At 42.5% G+C, this 18,561-nt stretch overlaps 1 long non-coding RNA gene across 1 annotated transcript; it reads right to left on the minus strand.

Moving 5' to 3' along the window:
* Positions 1 to 15,083: 15,083 nt before the first annotated feature.
* LOC118878236 (uncharacterized) lies at positions 15,084 to 16,458 on the minus strand. The gene is made up of 3 exons (XR_011604752.1): positions 16,063 to 16,458; positions 15,480 to 15,558; positions 15,084 to 15,417 (listed from the first exon to the last, which is right to left on the minus strand). It is a non-coding gene; the product is annotated as an uncharacterized lncRNA (long non-coding RNA).
* Between the last annotated feature and the right edge of the window lie 2,103 nt (positions 16,459 to 18,561).

Genomic DNA, 18,561 nt, shown 5'->3' on the forward strand with positions numbered 1-18,561 from the left:
ATTATATTGAGAAATCATGTCGTTAAGTTTTTTATAGTTACATTTTCGGAAACATCTCACTTTAGTTTGAGAAACTAAAGGAGAGAGGGTATCAACGCATGGGAGGCAGATTGTCAATTCCATTGTTGGATGGTATCGGTCTTCAGGTACAACAAGAGCGTCAATTCTAGATACCGTGACTTCAGACGGGTCTGAAACAAACACAAGATCTAGTTGTCTATTTAATGAATTCCGTATAAAGCTTACTTGGTGTAATGATAATTCTAGAAGACCATCTACAAAATCATGGGCGGATAAGGGTATCGCGACTAGTGAGTCAGTAGGAGGAGACCAAGAAATATCAGGGAGATTAAAGTCACCCAAAACAATCAAAAGGTCACTGTTAGAAAGAAGGGATAGAACAGATTTTATCGCAGACAGGTGGTGCTCATAAATTATTAAATCAGAGCCAGGTGGAATATAGGAACATGTAACAAATATTGAGAATGATTGCAATGAAACTTTCACACTAACAAATTCAATTTCATTAGGAGTATCAGAGTGAATTCTCTCGGATGTTAGGCTAGTGCTAACGGCAATCAGCACACCGCCTCCCCTACGTGATGAGCGATCGGTCCTATAGGCATTAAAATTGTTTGACAGAACTTCATTGTCAGATATCTCTGGTTTCAGCCAAGTTTCCGTAAAAGCCAAAATATCAGCAGTAAATGCAGAGGAGTCAGCATAAAGCTTGGGTATCTTCATATTTAGTCCCCTAACATTTTGATAAGCCAAAAATAAACTTTTTAGTTTTTTGGCGCAGTGGAGGGTCTGTTATTTGTTCTCGGTTTATTGGGAACAAACTCTTTTATTACTAAATCATCATTAAGCCAAAAGCTTTCAGAAAGTAGTACCTTAAACACATCAGGCGGAGCAAATATTTTAAACGACGATATACTACGTGCATATGAAAATCTAAATTGTTCCACTGAAATATTCTCGGATGGGAATTTTTCACGAATAAATTCCAAAACATCCTCAGATGTGGTATCTGGGGTGAATCTCGAAACAAATAATTGTTTTCTTTGTGGAACAACTGATAATTTCTTACGTCCCCCAGCAGCAGATTGCACCTCACTAAGCTGAGAGCCAGAAACGGTAACTTCTGTACCTATAGGTACGGTCGGCACCGTAGCCGGCACTGAAGGTTTTTTTACCACCCGACTTCGAGAAGCAGGGACTTCACCTAAAACAGCTGTATCCATAGGCGCAGTGGGTTCACTTACCACAGTGTCAACAGAGACTGCTGCAGCCACCAAGTTCGGATTTGGGGTGGATACCGTGACCGTATTAACTGCCGCTAAGCTGGTTTTTTTACGTTTAGGCGACTCAGTTAGTAATTTTTTATTATTAAATTGAGCACAAACGGAATTGAACCCCTCATTGAGCTGTTTAAAAGCACCAGAGAGTTTCAAAAGGCTGTCTCGAGTCTGCTTCATAAAGCCGCTCATCTCAACAACCATTTCCTTGCAGGATCCACATGACCACATGAGTCCAGAATTCTGATCAATAAAGTCTTTGACTCTACCAGTAAATCCTGCACATTTAACGTGCATTATCGACTCGCAGAGCCAGCAGAAAATAAAAGGGTCTTTAGTTGAAGACGAAAGAGCAGACCAGAGCCATTTTAAGGAAATTAAATAAAATAAAATAATATATGAAAAATACCTCGAGTAAATTTGGCACTGGGATCAAATTCCAAAACCACAAAGGCACAAAACACGAAAAAAAATAAAAGCGCGAGATCGCGTAATAATTTAAATGTAAGAGAGCACAAGAGAAAAAATCTTCTATCGATTGAGCGTTGCTTGTGGGACACTGACAACTTTACGCAGGAACAGTTACAATGTAAAGCAAGCAAGAGAGAGAGAGAGTAAGAGACAAGAGAATAGCACACCAAAAGTCTACCAGAAATTTGGCAGGTTCAGAGAGAGTTTAAGTTACAGTTGTAATATAGAGCGGGAGAGAGAGTGAGAATCAAAGAGTTTTAGCAAGTTTAGTGAGTATAAGAATTACACTAACAAAGCTAGGAGATTAAACAAATCTAATATAAATGTTAAAATAACTATAATCACTGGGAGATCTAGTAAAAAACACTAAACACACTAACCCAGCGGTTAGACTAAGCTTTGTTAATAAACAAACACAAAACACTCGCAAAAAATCACAGAATAGACAAAAATTCAGAGCACAAGAGTAAACACTACCGTTCACAAGTGACGCTAAATTTCAGTTAAAATTTTTTATCTAGCATGCAAATTGTGGGCGTCACAGGTTTTCGCGGTTTGTGGGTGTTTAAATGGGCGTGGCAAACTTTTTTTTAAGTCAATCGATAGGTATTGATGAGAACAATACATTTCAGTTAAAATTTTCTGTCTAGCATCAAAACTGTAGGAGTTACAGTTTTGGGCGGTTTGTGGGCGTTAGAGTGGGCGTGGCAGTCTACTGAAACAAACTTGCGCTGCGTAAGAAGCTCAGGAATCTGTACGCCAAATTTTAATAGCCTAGCTCTCATAGTTTCCGAGATCTCAGCGTTCATCCGGACAGACAGACGGACAGACGGTCAGACGGACAGACGGACATGGCTAGATCGGCTCGGCTAGTGGTCCTGATCAAGAATTTATATACTTTATGGGGTCGGAAACGCTTCCTTCTGCCTGTTACATACTTTCCGACGAATCTAGTATACCCTTTTACTCGACGAGTAACGGGTATAAAAATAAGGCACCAAACTAATTTTTTACCAAACAAGTTATAATGGCATCGAAAGATAGCGGTTTGTACTTTATGTTTGTGGTCGTCACAAGTTGGATTTGTTTGTGTTGTCCCTGTAATTGAGTGTTTTTTATAGTCGCTTTACGTGTACAAATTTACAATAAAAACTAACTTTAAATAGAGATATAAAGTGAGTTTCACCTAGTTTCACCTTAATATTTACACTGTGTTGTCGGTAGTTCAGTTCTTGTTCATATGAATGCTATCCTAAAGTGCACTTTTGCGCACTTTCGTCGCAATTTACCTTTTTAGGTCACAACCTCAGGTTGGACAACTCAGAATTGTTTTCGATTTAACATGTGAAAAATGGGCGGCGCCACACCTTTTTTCTAAATATATGTTCATTATATCGATATAAATCCAAATCAAAAATATACACCTCTAAATTATGTTTTGTTTTTAGGGTAAGTACTTTCTTATATATTTTTATATTATTTTTTATGATACAACTAGAAATTTCTCCAAAATGGGGCGTTGCCACGCCTTTTTCTGTTAGATTGCTAATTATAAGCCCAAATATAAGAACCGAACTCAAATATTTGGTTTTGCTTGAAGTTATTAATTTTGGCCACAAAAAGTGTTCAGCCAGCCTATAGTGCACTGCTGCATGTCTGTTTAGATTCCGAATAGTTCATATTTTCATGTACTAGTTGTGTAAAAACATAAAATGTTTTAGTTCTTTTACACCAAAATAAAATTACATTTTCCGTGTCCCACAGGATCCTCCTGGCTCTGCGGGTCTATCGATGCATTGATGCGCAGGTCCTGCCAGAAAATCTGCCAAGCCTGCGGACTGGCCTCCAAGTCCGTGAGCCGATTGTGGTGGATCGTCTGGTTCTGCGAGTTGGATCTGTCGATGGATTCCTTGGGCGATTGAGATGGCTGTTGGTGTTCCCGTTGCTGCAGAGGGACTCCTGTCCGTTGATCCTCGAGTGATGCTTTGGGCGAGTGACCACTTGCGCCGTTACAAATTTCTTGCGTTGAGACCTCCAAGGGCATGCGTTTACGGTCACTATGTTCTGCATACCTGGACCCGAAATCAGATTCATTACGAGATTCTCTGGTGTATCCGACCTTCAGATGCCACCAAAAGTACACAATCTTTGAGCACTACTGGGATATTAGATCTCTGCTATCTTCGTCGATATACAGCTCGATCATTTCGTTCGGTCAGAGGTCCGTCACGAGATCGGGATCGCAAGGATCCACAGGGTTGCGATTGACGATAGAGTGTCGTTTATCGCAACCCTGTGGATAATGATAAAGCATTATTAATGTCTAGGATTCAAGCACTGCTGCCTGTCTCGATGGCTGGTCCATAATCTTATGGTCGAAACCAAGACCCTCAGCAGTTTTTTTGTGGCACTTGCAGTGTATTCTTTAGTGAAATCAATTTAAATTTAACCTCTTTAATTGCGCCAGGTCCATCTTATCCACGAAGTTGTTATTATATAACATCGTCATGAAGTCCTCGGGCGTATGCGCGGTGTCGACGTTGCTGACAACGATCTTCGGCTTAAGCTCAGGGGTCTGCTTGATTTCAAGCCCGGCCTCACTGAAATTTTTATTCGCCATCACGCGCTTGAGTTCTACTGATGACGGGGTACGAATAACGGCACCGCCACGCGCCAATCCTCTGACCTCATGCACTTGGACTCCTAGTGCAGGAGCAATTTCCTTTCGAACCTTCTCCGCCAGCTGCTTGCCCGAGATGGTCGGGTCTGGGCTGTGCACGACTGCCGACCAGGTCTCCCGCGGCTTTCACGGCATCGGGATCGGCGCGGCAGAAGGCACTGGCACACTGGGGTACGCGACTTCAGCAGCAGTGAGGGCGGCAGCAGCAGATGGCGGCGGCATCTCGAGCGATGAGAGCGTCTCCTCAGCATCTTGTTCCGGGGCACCTGTGGCCACATCCACAGCCGCTACCTTGGCACGCGACACATCCCTTGCAGCCTGGTGGCTTCGTTTACCGCTAGGGCGCCCTCTACCGAGACGACTAGCGCTGCTGCTGCGATTGTTCGCCGACTCGCTGCCCGATTCGAAAACTTCTCTAACTGAGAAATAAAGCTTAGTAAGGCCACTCACCAAGTTCTTTTTCTATCGATCTGGGAGCACCGCAGCAACCATTAGCGGATGCACACTCCCGCTAGCACAGCTGTTAGCGCGAGAGATTCCGCACTTGTGCCTAACGCCAAGAGCTCTCACGAGAGCGTTCTCTCAAACACACGTGGTGCAATGGAAAATTGCCAACTGGGAAAACTGAGAATTTCAGTAAACGTCACTTTTCCACAACGATTTTGACGTTCAATTAGTCACAAGCAAAAAACGCAAATTTTAATGCGCTTCTTAGCGTTCAAATCCACCGATTTATCACAATATTCACTCCGTGAATCCTCAGACATCTTCGTGGCGATGCAAAAAATTAGTTTAAAAAATGCATTCACTCAATTGAAAACAAATTAACAAAATTTTCAACAATTGCAAGCAAATGTGAACCGTGATTCCTCACGCTCCTCATCCATGCACAGCTACGCGAACAATACTATCCGTCCGCGTACTCAAGCCAAGGAGCTTAGCACTGTTTCCGGCAATGTTACCACTCCTGCTACCCCAGTAGCAATTTAAGTACTTACTTGTCGGGCAGGCACTCCCTCTTGCGTAGGGACGAGATCTATCTAAAATCTCTACCGTTCTGTGGGTCACAGCACCCGAGTTGTATAACGCAACATCCACGTCGAGCCCGAAGACTCTACCCGCGATATAGGTGTCAACCACGGCCACCACGATACTCCCACTCGGGGGTCAACCTCAATGAGCAGTCCTGGAACTGCTCGACCCGTGGTACCGAAATTACAGGCTCGGTAGGCCTCACCCCTTCAGCTCCGAAAAGCTCGGATGGGCCAACCATTGCCATATTAGTCGCCTCCTACGACAAGCTATGACAGGCTGTGGCATTATTTTTCGCCGCTACCATACGACAGGAGAGGGGTGGGAGTAACGTCCCGGCGCTTGCGGTTCATCCCTCGCCGAATCCATCCTTCGCCTCGAGTAGGCAGCATCGGCATAGACTCCTAGGAGACGCATCCGTTCTGGGGTCTCAGCTACTCCCGCGACGATCCATCTTCCCTGGTCTCGAACGACTCCAAGGGCATCCAGGTCCCATAAATCGTGGTACAGGCGGCATTCACATAGTATGTGAAGCCAGTCCTCTCCACGCCACATGAGCATGCGGTCGTGGTGCTGAGAGTCCTGCCCTGCAGAAATGCGTTTATCGACCCGTGTCCTGTCAGCAAGAATCCGGCTTTCAGGGTAAAGACAATGTCTTTCCTCTTGTAAACGAACGCTGCCTCTGGGAAAAACTCGCGAGTCACGGAGCCGTGTTCCGCGCGATCCCATCTGAGTTGCCACTCATTTAGCAGACGTTCGTCTAGCAGAGCCATCTTAGCTTTCCAGTCCAACACAGACAAGTCCTGTCCGTGGAGCCAGGGGAACATCCTTCCTCAGCTTGAACTTCGCTGTAAACCGCCCTCTTAGCACGGGAGCTAAGCCCCCAATCGACTCGGAGCACCCGCCCTCCGGCAACTCCAGCTAGCCGATCTCTAAGAGCTAAGATATGCTGGAGAAAACTCAACCGCTCGCCGACTAAGATGCCAGGGTACCGGCATTTGGTGACGTAAGGCAGACTTGCTCCAGCAAACCGTACCGTCGGTCTCCTTGTGCGTGAAAGCTGCCCTTTCAGCAACATTTTTGCCGTCTTGCTGGTTGACACACTCACTCCAACCTCTAATAAAAATCGGACGACTCGAACATATAGCTGTCAAAGAAACGGTCAGAGAAATAATGAAATACTTATTATACCCTTGCAGAGGGTGTTATGATTTCAGTCATAAGTTTGCAACGCAGTGGAGGAGACGTTTTCGACCCCATAAAGTATATATATATCAGCATCACTAGACGAGTCGATCTAGCCATGTCCGTCTGTCCGTCCGTTTCTACGCAAACTAGTCTCTCAGTTTTAAAACTATCGGTCTGAAACTTTTCCAAAAGTCTTCTATCTTTTGCAGGTAGTATATAAGTCGGAACCAGCCGGATCGGACAACTATATCTTTTAGCTCCCATAGGAATAATCGGAAAAAAAATTTTAAAATGTATTTTTTTTGGTGTTTTTTAACATATAACCTCCTACGACGACCTTATCATATAACTGCCACGGGAACGATCGGAAAATTGGTGGCCAAATTCGTGATTATTGCATCAAAATGTATAAAGAACGTAAGCTTTCATTTTAGCATTCTTGTTTTTTTTTTATATCTTGCTTGTTAAAGCAACATATACTGTCCGCTGTGAAGTTTAAACGAGCAGCCTATGGTGTCCTCTCCCATTAAAATTTAAATATTTTGAAAAAATATAAAACATCATCGATATATCGATATTTTAAATTGATATTTTCAATTATCATGATATTTTTTCAAAAACCAAATATCATCGATACGATATTTTTAAAAAATTCGACAGCCCTAGTCGAGACTCTAGAATGAGCTTTTCTTGCGACGCGTAGAACATACTACGGGAATGTTCCGACTCCGACTGCGCAGATGAAAGCAGGTCGAACAGAGTGGCAATTTATAAAGACATTTTTATCTCCTGTTGTGACGTAATTCCTCTCGCTCTCTTTGCCCCCGCTCCCTTGGACCTCCTGCATTAAAATGCAACGCAATACAATCCTTCAAAAAATTATGAACAGCACATTTTACAAGCCACAGTTTAAAAGTAAAGTGAAAGTGAAGGCTAAGGACTATTTTCATTCTGTGGGTTATATAAAATTTTTTTTGTAATATTTTGTAGTTAGTATAATTACTAAATTTTTCTATCGATAGTGATAATTGCTCGCAGCAATTGTAGAATATGCATTCGAACTGCTCCCCTGATATGCAGTCGCTAAAGCGCAGGGAACCCACTTCTTCTCCAACCATATGGAATCTTTAAGCAGGAATTGCAGGACGCAAGTGTAGTCGCCGCAATTGGTGTCTTCCTCATTGGTGATGGCGACTGCGTATTGGCGATCCTTCGGCATCACTTTCGTGTATGGAGGACACCTGTCCTCTTCCTTGTAAAAAAAGTAAAAAATTATTTTCTTCATATATTTATCAAGTAATATTAAAAGCCTGGCAGAAAATTAAACACAAATTTAGTTTAGTTTTGAAACTAAAGCCGTTTTCCAGGAGTGGTGTCCACGGCAAGCCACTTGAAATCGATAGAAAGATAAAATTGGGACGTTTATGTTTTTTGGCAATTTTAAAAAATTGTAACAGAATAAATATTTTTTTTGCATAGTCCTGATACACGGTTTTCTTCTTTACCGATTAGTAAATTTAGCCAAAAACGAAGTTCGACTTGTAAAAGAACCGTCCTCATAGGTATTGATGGTTACGTCTTAGTAGAGCGCTGCTACTTGGCTTAATATTGCTGTATTGCGATTTGATTTAACAAAGAAAGATGGATACACATACGAGTTGGCTATCGAGTTAACTTTTTAATAATACTAAAAATACCGAATACTAGAAATATGACTTACTAAATACTAAGTATCAAATATACTGAATAATGGAAATTGGGTATTTTTTGAGCTGTTTTATAGGTAACGCGTAAGTGTTTTTATGGGTGAATGGCCACTCTATTCGACCTGCTGCCATCTGTGCAGTCGGAATCGGACCATTGCAGGGGCATGATCTACAATGACAGCGTTAAAATCACAGCAGCGGTGGAACTGATATGGAATCCTATTGTTGTTTATTGTTCCTAAGACGCCGATTTTTATTTGCCTTGATATGCCTTAGGGAATATCCAATTTTTTTTTTGATAAAGCATTAATGTCTAGGATTCAAGCACTGCTGCATGTCTGTTTAGATTCCGAATAGTTCATATTTTCATGTACTAGCTGTGTAAAAACATAAAATGTTTTAGTTCTTTTACACCAAAATAAAATTACATTTTCCGTGTCCTACAGGATCCTCCTGGCTCTGCGGGTCTATCGATGCATTGATGAGCAGGTCCTGCCAGAAAATCTGCCAAGCCTGCGGACTGGCCTCCAAGTCCGTGAGCCGATTGTGGTGGATCGTCTGGTTCTGCGAGTTGGATCTGTCGATGGATTCCTTGGGCGATTGAGATGGCTGTTGGTGTTCCCGTTGCTGCAGAGGGACTCCTGTCCGTTGATCCTCGAGTGGTGCTTTGGGCGAGTGACCACTTGCGCCGTTACAAATTTCTTGCGTTGAGACCTCCAAGGGCATGCGTTTACGGTCACTATGTTCTGCATACCTGGGCCCGAAATCAGATTCATTACGAGATTCTCTGGTATATCCGACCTTCAGATGCCACCAAAAGTACACAATCTTTGAGCACTACTGGGATATTAGATCTCTGCTATCTTCGTCGATATACAGCTCGATCATTTCGTTCGGTCAGAGGTCCGTCACGAGATCGGGATCGCAAGGATCCACAGGGTTGCAATTGACGATAGAGTGTCGTTTATCGCAACCCTGTGGATAATGATAAAGCATTATTAATGTCTAGGATTCAAGCACTGCTGCCTGTCTCGATGGCTGGTCCATAATCTTATGGTCGAAACCAAGACCCTCAGCAGTTTTTTTGTGGCACTTGCAGTGTATTCTTTAGTGAAATCAATTTAAATTTAACCTCTTTAATTGCGCCAGGTCCATCTTATCCACGAAGTTGTTATTATATAACATCGTCATGAAGTCCTCGGGCGTATGCGCGGTGTCGACGTTGCTGACAACGATCTTCGGCTTAAGCTCAGGGGTCTGCTTGATTTCAAGCCCGGCCTCACTGAAATTTTTATTCGCCATCACGCGCTTGAGTTCTACTGATGACGGGGTACGAATAACGGCACCGCCACGCGCCAATCCTCTGACCTCATGCACTTGGACTCCTAGTGCAGGAGCAATTTCCTTTCGAACCTTCTCCGCCAGCTGCTTGCCCGAGATGGTCGGGTCTGGGCTGTGCACGACTGCCGACCAGGTCTCCCGCGGCTTTCACGGCATCGGGATCGGCGCGGCAGAAGGCACTGGCACACTGGGGTACGCGACTTCAGCAGCAGTGAGGGCGGCAGCAGCAGATGGCGGCGGCATCTCGAGCGATGAGAGCGTCTCCTCAGCATCTTGTTCCGGGGCACCTGTGGCCACATCCACAGCCGCTACCTTGGCACGCGACACATCCCTTGCAGCCTGGTGGCTTCGTTTACCGCTAGGGCGCCCTCTACCGAGACGACTAGCGCTGCTGCTGCGATTGTTCGCCGACTCGCTGCCCGATTCGAAAACTTCTCTAACTGAGAAATAAAGCTTAGTAAGGCCACTCACCAAGTTCTTTTTCTATCGATCTGGGAGCACCGCAGCAACCATTAGCGGATGCACACTCCCGCTAGCACAGCTGTTAGCGCGAGAGATTCCGCACTTGTGCCTAACGCCAAGAGCTCTCACGAGAGCGTTCTCTCAAACACACGTGGTGCAATGGAAAATTGCCAACTGGGAAAACTGAGAATTTCAGTAAACGTCACTTTTCCACAACGATTTTGACGTTCAATTAGTCACAAGCAAAAAACGCAAATTTTAATGCGCTTCTTAGCGTTCAAATCCACCGATTTATCACAATATTCACTCCGTGAATCCTCAGACATCTTCGTGGCGATGCAAAAAATTAGTTTAAAAAATGCATTCACTCAATTGAAAACAAATTAACAAAATTTTCAACAATTGCAAGCAAATGTGAACCGTGATTCCTCACGCTCCTCATCCATGCACAGCTACGCGAACAATACTATCCGTCCGCGTACTCAAGCCAAGGAGCTTAGCACTGTTTCCGGCAATGTTACCACTCCTGCTACCCCAGTAGCAATTTAAGTACTTACTTGCCGGGCAGGCACTCCCTCTTGCGTAGGGACGAGATCTATCTAAAATCTCTACCGTTCTGTGGGTCACAGCACCCGAGTTGTATAACGCAACATCCACGTCGAGCTCGAAGACTCTACCCGCGATATAGGTGTCAACCACGGCCACCATGATACTCCCACTCGGGGGTCAACCTCAATGAGCAGTCCTGGAACTGCTCGACCCGTGGTACCGAAATTACAGGCTCGGTAGGCCTCACCCCTTCAGCTCCGAAAAGCTCGGATGGGCCAACCATTGCCATATTAGTCGCCTCCTACGACAAGCTATGACAGGCTGTGGCATTATTTTTCGCCGCTACCATACGACAGGAGAGGGGTGGGAGTAACGTCCCGGCGCTTGCGGTTCATCCCTCGCCGAATCCATCCTTCGCCTCGAGTAGGCAGCATCGGCATAGACTCCTAGGAGACGCATCCGTTCTGGGGTCTCAGCTACTCCCGCGACGATCCATCTTCCCTGGTCTCGAACGACTCCAAGGGCATCCAGGTCCCATAAATCGTGGTACAGGCGGCATTCACATAGTATGTGAAGCCAGTCCTCTCCACGCCACATGAGCATGCGGTCGTGGTGCTGAGAGTCCTGCCCTGCAGAAATGCGTTTATCGACCCGTGTCCTGTCAGCAAGAATCCGGCTTTCAGGGTAAAGACAATGTCTTTCCTCTTGTAAACGAACGCTGCCTCTGGGAAAAACTCGCGAGTCACGGAGCCGTGTTCCGCGCGATCCCATCTGAGTTGCCACTCATTTAGCAGACGTTCGTCTAGCAGAGCCATCTTAGCTTTCCAGTTCAACACAGACAAGTCCTGTCCGTGGAGCCAGGGGAACATCCTTCCTCAGCTTGAACTTCGCTGTAAACCGCCCTCTTAGCACGGGAGCTAAGCCCCCGATCGACTCGGAGCACCCGCCCTCCGGCAACTCCAGCTAGCCGATCTCTAAGAGCTAAGATATGCTGGAGAAAACTCAACCGCTCGCCGACTAAGATGCCAGGGTACCGGCATTTGGTGACGTAAGGCAGACTTGCTCCAGCAAACCGTACCGTCGGTCTCCTTGTGCGTGAAAGCTGGCCTTTCAGCAACATTTTTGCCGTCTTGCTGGTTGACACACTCACTCCAACCTCTAATAAAAATCGGACGACTCTAACATATAGCTGTCAAAGAAACGGTCAGAGAAATAATGAAATATTTATTATACCCTTGCAGAGGGTGTTATGATTTCAGTCATAAGTTTGCAACGCAGTGGAGGAGACGTTTTCGACCCCATAAAGTATATATATATCAGCATCACTAGAGGAGTCGATCTAGCCATGTCCGTCTGTCCGTCCGTTTCTACGCAAACTAGTCTCTCAGTTTTAAAACTATCGGGCTGAAACTTTTCCAAAAGTCTTCTATCTTTTGCAGGTAGTATATAAGTCGGAACCAGCCGGATCGGACAACTATATCTTTTAGCTCCCATAGGAATAATCGGAAAAAAAATTTTAAAATGTATTTTTTTGGTGTTTTTTAACATATAACCTCCTACGACGACCTTATCTTATAACTGCCACGGGAACGATCGGAAAATTGGTGGCCAAATTCGTGATTATTGCATCAAAATGTATAAAGAACCTAAGCTTTCATTTTAGCATTCTTGTTTTTTTTTTATATCTTGCTTGTTAAAGCAACATATACTGTCCGCTGTGAAGTTTAAACGAGCAGCCTATGGTGTCCTCTCCCATTAAAATTTAAATATTTTGAAAAAATATAAAACATCATCGATATATCGATATTTTAAATTGATATTTTCAATTATCATGATATTTTTTCAAAAACCAAATATCATCGATACGATATTTTTAAAAAATTCGACAGCCCTAGTCGAGACTCTAGAATGAGCTTTTCTTGCGACGCGTAGAACATACTACGGGAATGTTCCGACTCCGACTGCGCAGATGAAAGCAGGTCGAATAGAGTGGCAATTTATAAAGACATTTTTATCTCCTGTTGTGACGTAATTCCTCTCGCTCTCTTTGCCCCCGCTCCCTTGGACCTCCTGCATTAAAATGCAACGCAATACAATCCTTCAAGGTTTTAAAAGTTTATCTTTCCTATCTACGCTAAGACAGGATCCAACACTATTTGAAATATCAGATAATGCTACAATTTTGGAATTGACCAGATAAAAATACATGTCTTGTAACGAACCGCTACACTTATAAAAACTTTAGGCCAGATGTTACCTCGAGATGCCAGCGCACGCGATAAGTTATTCTCCGGCTCTGGCTCTTCGGCTATGGGTGTGATGGTCTTGCCGACATCTCGGAATGCCTTTCCTAATAAAACTCCGATATTCGCGTGCCTCACCAATCTGACCGGTATAGAGAATATCACACACTTCATGATGCTGGACCTTTCGTATATACTCGTTTTTCGACCGATCTGCCCTTCTCGCCTCCCTCGATGTTCTGGAGGTCTTGGTCATGCCCACCCTACCAATGGTCGCTCTTACCCTCAGCGCTTAACAGCCTGAGCGACCCCTTCTTTTTTCAAGTGCACTCCTTCATTGCAGGTCAACGCCAGCCGCGGCCAACACTAATTCCTTTTAGCACATTATAAAAATTTTAATTATAGTAAAATACAAACATAACTAATCCTAAGGTAAACGATATAAAATCTCATGCGAATAGACGACAATTAAAAAATTACAAGATTAAAGACTTTTGGGACAAAAACTGGTAAGCGATTTCTCAAATCCCCTTGGTGGACTTTGCCTAAATTATTAATGGTACGATTTTTTTTTTTTTTTGCCGTGCTTGCCAATATCAGGGTTTCTTTATGGACATTTCGAATTCAAATTTTATGGAAAATTAATCAGACAATTTCGTCGACTGGCAAATAAAACTAAACTCAAAGCGAACGAAGAGCTTGGGATCTACGCGATCGAGCTTTCTTTAGCTCATGCTTTCCCGGTTCGCTCAGACGTTGTCGTAAATTTCTTTCTATTCCTTGCTCATTCGGCCGTCCCTTCTGATCTTTTCTTCTTACGTCTCACCCTCCAATTTATTCCATTTCCTTCCTACTCCCTTTCTTTTATGAAATAAATAGATGAAGATTTGGACTCACCACTGTTTCAAATCCATCGACGAAAGCGCTTTCTTCGGGATGATGAGAGCTGTGAAGGGGGAAAGAAAATGCAAAAAAAAGAAGAGGGGAAAAGGAGACACCCAAACCGACACAGCAAAAATGTAAAAATTCATTGCATGCTCGCCTTTTTCTTCTTTCTTCCTTAGCTAGCTGCCCAAAGCACTATTACACCCACATATTCACAAGCACCAACACAAAAAACTATGCTTACACTTAATTTGCTTAAATTATGTTCTAGCCGCCGACTAACTCGCGGGCAGTAACTACAGGCTTTCACCGACGCGTGCGGCTGGTGCAAAAAAAACGTTTACTTCCGCGTAAATTGATTTTTTTCTAAATTCTTCTTTTTGCGACGGAGCGCAACGAAGGCGACTGGCGGTTGCTTTTACGGCTCAATTTAAATTTTGCTGTCGTAGGTCGGGATTTTTGTAACTTCTAACGCTGCGGGTATCTAAATTGGAACTCTCCTCTCCTTCTTATTTCTCAAATACACGGCCTGTACCGCCTCGGGTTATGGGGTCACACGCAGCTGGTAAAATTTGGGTCAGGTTAGGTTGAAATTGTATATATAAAATTAACGCTCGATTTCCAACGCTGCTGCCGCCGATTTTCCCGCTTGCGTTTGGCACCAAGATCCACATCCGTTTTCTTTTTCTTTCCTTCTCCAGCGCCTTCTCGCGGACTTTCCGAATCGCCTACAGCCGACCGCCTACAATAATTTTCCGGCTGAACTCAATTTCCTAAACACTCCCTTTTCTATCAAAAACTCACCAGTCTAGGCGCGATCCAACCGAAAACTAAGCAAGTGGAAAATTTCCCTTTTAGGTCACTCGCGAACTGACTTGAGTTGGCCGCTGCCGAAAAGGAAAAGACAGCATCCGCCGCTGCCGACCCGCCGGTAACCTCGATCGTGGGGCATGGTGAATTTCTAGGGCCGCTTGACATTTGCCGCTGTTATTCTCCTAGACCCACCAGCTACCTATAACCCCTTTCTGGGCCTGTCACAGGTGGCGCCACCGCTGGGTTTAATCGGACCCACAGATGGAGCTACTAAACCATCTAGCATTTTAGACAAGCGTTTCAGTCACAATCGTCTCCTACATTGCGTTGTAAACTTTCTTCTGAAATCATTATACCCTTTGCGAGGGTAAAAATATGGAAACAATTTTATTTGATATATCTTTGATGTTTTTTGATTCAACTTCTGATTTAAGAAATGAACGGTTTGATCTCGGAAACTTACATATTTCTCCATGTTCCCATATATTTTATCATCCACTTCCTTTAAGTGGTCCAGGGTTCTAATCGGGAAGTCCAACTTTAAGATTGGCTCGGCTGGTGCAATTTTTTTCCAGATGGCCAACATCTGGGCAGTGGAATCAAGTATTGCAGAGTTCACTGCCTTCAACTCCTCTAAATCAGCCCGCATCTTGCGAACTTCACTGCCCATCCCGGGAACTTCGTCTTCCAAACGTTGGATCCGACCTTCCAGCCCCGAGGACCTTTTCTCCTCCAAGGACATCGGGACACTTTGCAATTCGAGGAAATAATAACTAATTTTTCTCTTAAATGTGAACGGCAGCTTACTTACCGAAGTATGCACATTTTTGGAGATCGTTGCTATAGCTGCTATAAAGCATATAAAGTCGCCCGACTTGCATGCAAAAATCCTAAAAAAGACAGAGAAAAAAAACACATAGAACTATTAGCCAAACGCAAATTTATAGAATTTAAAAAAAAGTACCTGCTTTGATATAATTGACTTTGAAAAATAATACAAAAAAATTAAATTAAACCAAAAAGAAACATTAATAAATATACAATAAATTACTTTTATATTAAAATAAAAGGCGACAAATGAATTTTTGAGAGCACGCCTTAAACAAATGTAAGTTAATTTTTTTTATGTGCATCAAGTTAGCAGAAGAACTTTTGATATCCAAAGTTTTCCTTATTGAGAATTTTCAGTTATTTAGCCGTAAATTATTATAAATAAATTATTTGTGAAAGAAAACATTTTATCGGTCCTTTTTTAACATTTATTTTGAAAAAAAATCAGTTGATTTCTAAGATGATATCAATTCACATTGACATGATATGAATATCAATCACATTTAACTATTCACTCAATTACATATTTTAATTTTGCACTACACTACATACATTTCACTAACCTGAGAAAATAATAATCAAATGGTGGTGGCAAAAATCAAAATGTAATAAAACACGCGGAGCTGAACTTTTCTTTTTCACATTAAATATGCAAGTGACAAGAAATGCAAGAGACGAGAAAAACCGCGCGCTTCTTGCATGTTCCCTTTTGTTTTTATACCCTTGCAGAGGGTATTTTGATTTCAGTCAGAAGTTTGCAACGCAGTGAAGGAGACTTTTCCGCCCCATAAAGTATATATATTCTTGATCAGCATGACTAGACGAGTCGATCTAGCCATGTCCGTCTGTCCGACCGTTTCTACGCAAACTAGTCTCTCAGATTTAAAGCTATCCGGCTAAAACTTTCCCAAAAGTCTTATTTCTTTTGCAGGTAGTATATAAGTCGAAACCAACCGTATCGGACAACTATATCTTATAGCTCCCATATGAATAATCGGAAAAAAAATTTTTTTTAATTATATCTTTGGTGTTTTTTAACATATAACCTCCTAAGCTTGGAAACAACATTTTTTAATTAGTTTTGAATTTTGAATTAAATTTTATCAAAATCGGTCGACTATAAATTGGCGGGAAAATAATATGAAACAAATTATAGCTTCGGTGTTTTTTTTACATATAACCTTCTACGTTTGAAAATAACATTTTTTAATTAGTTCTGAAATTCGAATTTATTTTATTAAAATCGGACGACTATATAATATAGCTGCCATAGGAACGATCGGAAAATTGGTTGGAAAATAATATGAAACAAATTATAGCTTCCGTGTTTTTAACATATAACCTCCTACGCTTGGAAATACAATTTTTTAATTAGTTCTGAAATTCGAATTTATTTTATCAAAATCGGACGACTATATCATATAGCTGCCATAGGAACGATCGGAAAATTGGTGGGAAAATAATATGAAACAAATTATAGCTTCCGTGTTTTTTAACATATAACCTCCTACGCTTGGAAATTACATTTTTAAATTAGTTTTGAATTTTGAATTTATTTTATCAAAATCGGACGACTATATAATATAGCTGCCATAGGAACGATCGGAAAATTTGTGGGAAAATAATATGAAACATATTATAGCTTCGGTGATTTCTGACATATATACCTCAGTAAAATTGATATATGTGCATCGAGATTTTGTTGTTTTTTTATACCCGTTACTCGTAGAGTAAAAGGGTATACTAGATTCGTCGGAAAGTATGTAACAGGCAGAATGAAGCGTTTCCGACCCCACAAAGTATATATATTCTTTATCAGGATCACTAGCCGAGTCGATCTAGCCATGTCCGTCTGTCCGTCTGTCCGTCTGTCTGTCCGTCCGGATGAACGCTAAGATCTCGGAAACTATGGCGCTGGAGCTAGGCTATTGAGATTTAACGTGCAGATTCCTGAGCTTCTTACGCAGCGCCAGTTTGTTTCAGCACAGTGCCACGCCCACTCTAACGCCCACAAACCGCCCAAAACTGTGGCTCCTACAGTTTTGATGGTAGAATAAAAATTTTAACTGAAATGTATTGTTCTCACCAATACCTATCGATTGACTCAAAAAAAAGTTTGCCACGCCCACTTTAACGCCCACAAACCGCGAAAACCTGTGACGCCCACAATTTTTATGCTAGATAAAAAATGTTAACTGAAATGTATTGGTCTCGTCGATACCTATCGATTGATCCAAAAAAAAATTTGCCACGCCCACTCTAACGCCCATAACGCTTAAATCTGTATACCCCCGGTAGGTGGCACATTTTAATCTCGCTTTGCTGCTTGCATATCTCCATATAGCTGAGTAACGGGTATCTGATAGTCGAGGTACTCGACTATAGCGTTCTTCCTTGTTTTTTTTTAACTTCTTCATGTTAAATTTGTATATTTATTTATTTTATGTAGGTAGTAAATGTACAAAATGAATGAGCCTACAAAATATTTAATAACAAATTGTTCCATATTTAGAAAATAACTTAAAACTATTGTTCATAGAAAATTGATATTTGTGCAAAATTGAGTTGATAAGAAAAAATGTATTAAATACATTCATATTATATCTTTAGTATTTTTATACCCGTTACTCGTAGAGTAAAAGGGTATACTAGATTCGTCGGAAAGTATGTAACAGGCAGAAGGAAGCGTTTCCGACCCCACAAAGTATATATATTCTTTATCAGGATCACTAGCCGAGTCGATCTAGCCATGTCCGTCTGTCCGTCTGTCCGTCCGTCTGTCTGTCCGGATGAACGCTGAGATCTCGGAAACTATGAGAGCTAGGCTATTGAGATTTGGCGTACAGATTCCTGAGCTTCTTACGCAGCGCAAGTTTGTTTCAGTAGACTGCCACGCCCACTCTAACGCCCACAAACCGCCCAAAACTGTAACTCCTACAGTTTTGATGCTAGATAGAAAATTTTAACTGAAATGTATTGTTCTTATCAATACCTATCGATTGACCCAAAAAAAGTTTGCCACGCCCACTTTAACGCCCACAAACCGCGAAAACCTGTGACGC

This window comes from Drosophila suzukii, chromosome X (assembly GCF_043229965.1).
Source record: "Drosophila suzukii chromosome X, CBGP_Dsuzu_IsoJpt1.0, whole genome shotgun sequence".
Taxonomy (NCBI): Eukaryota; Metazoa; Arthropoda; class Insecta; order Diptera; family Drosophilidae; genus Drosophila; species Drosophila suzukii.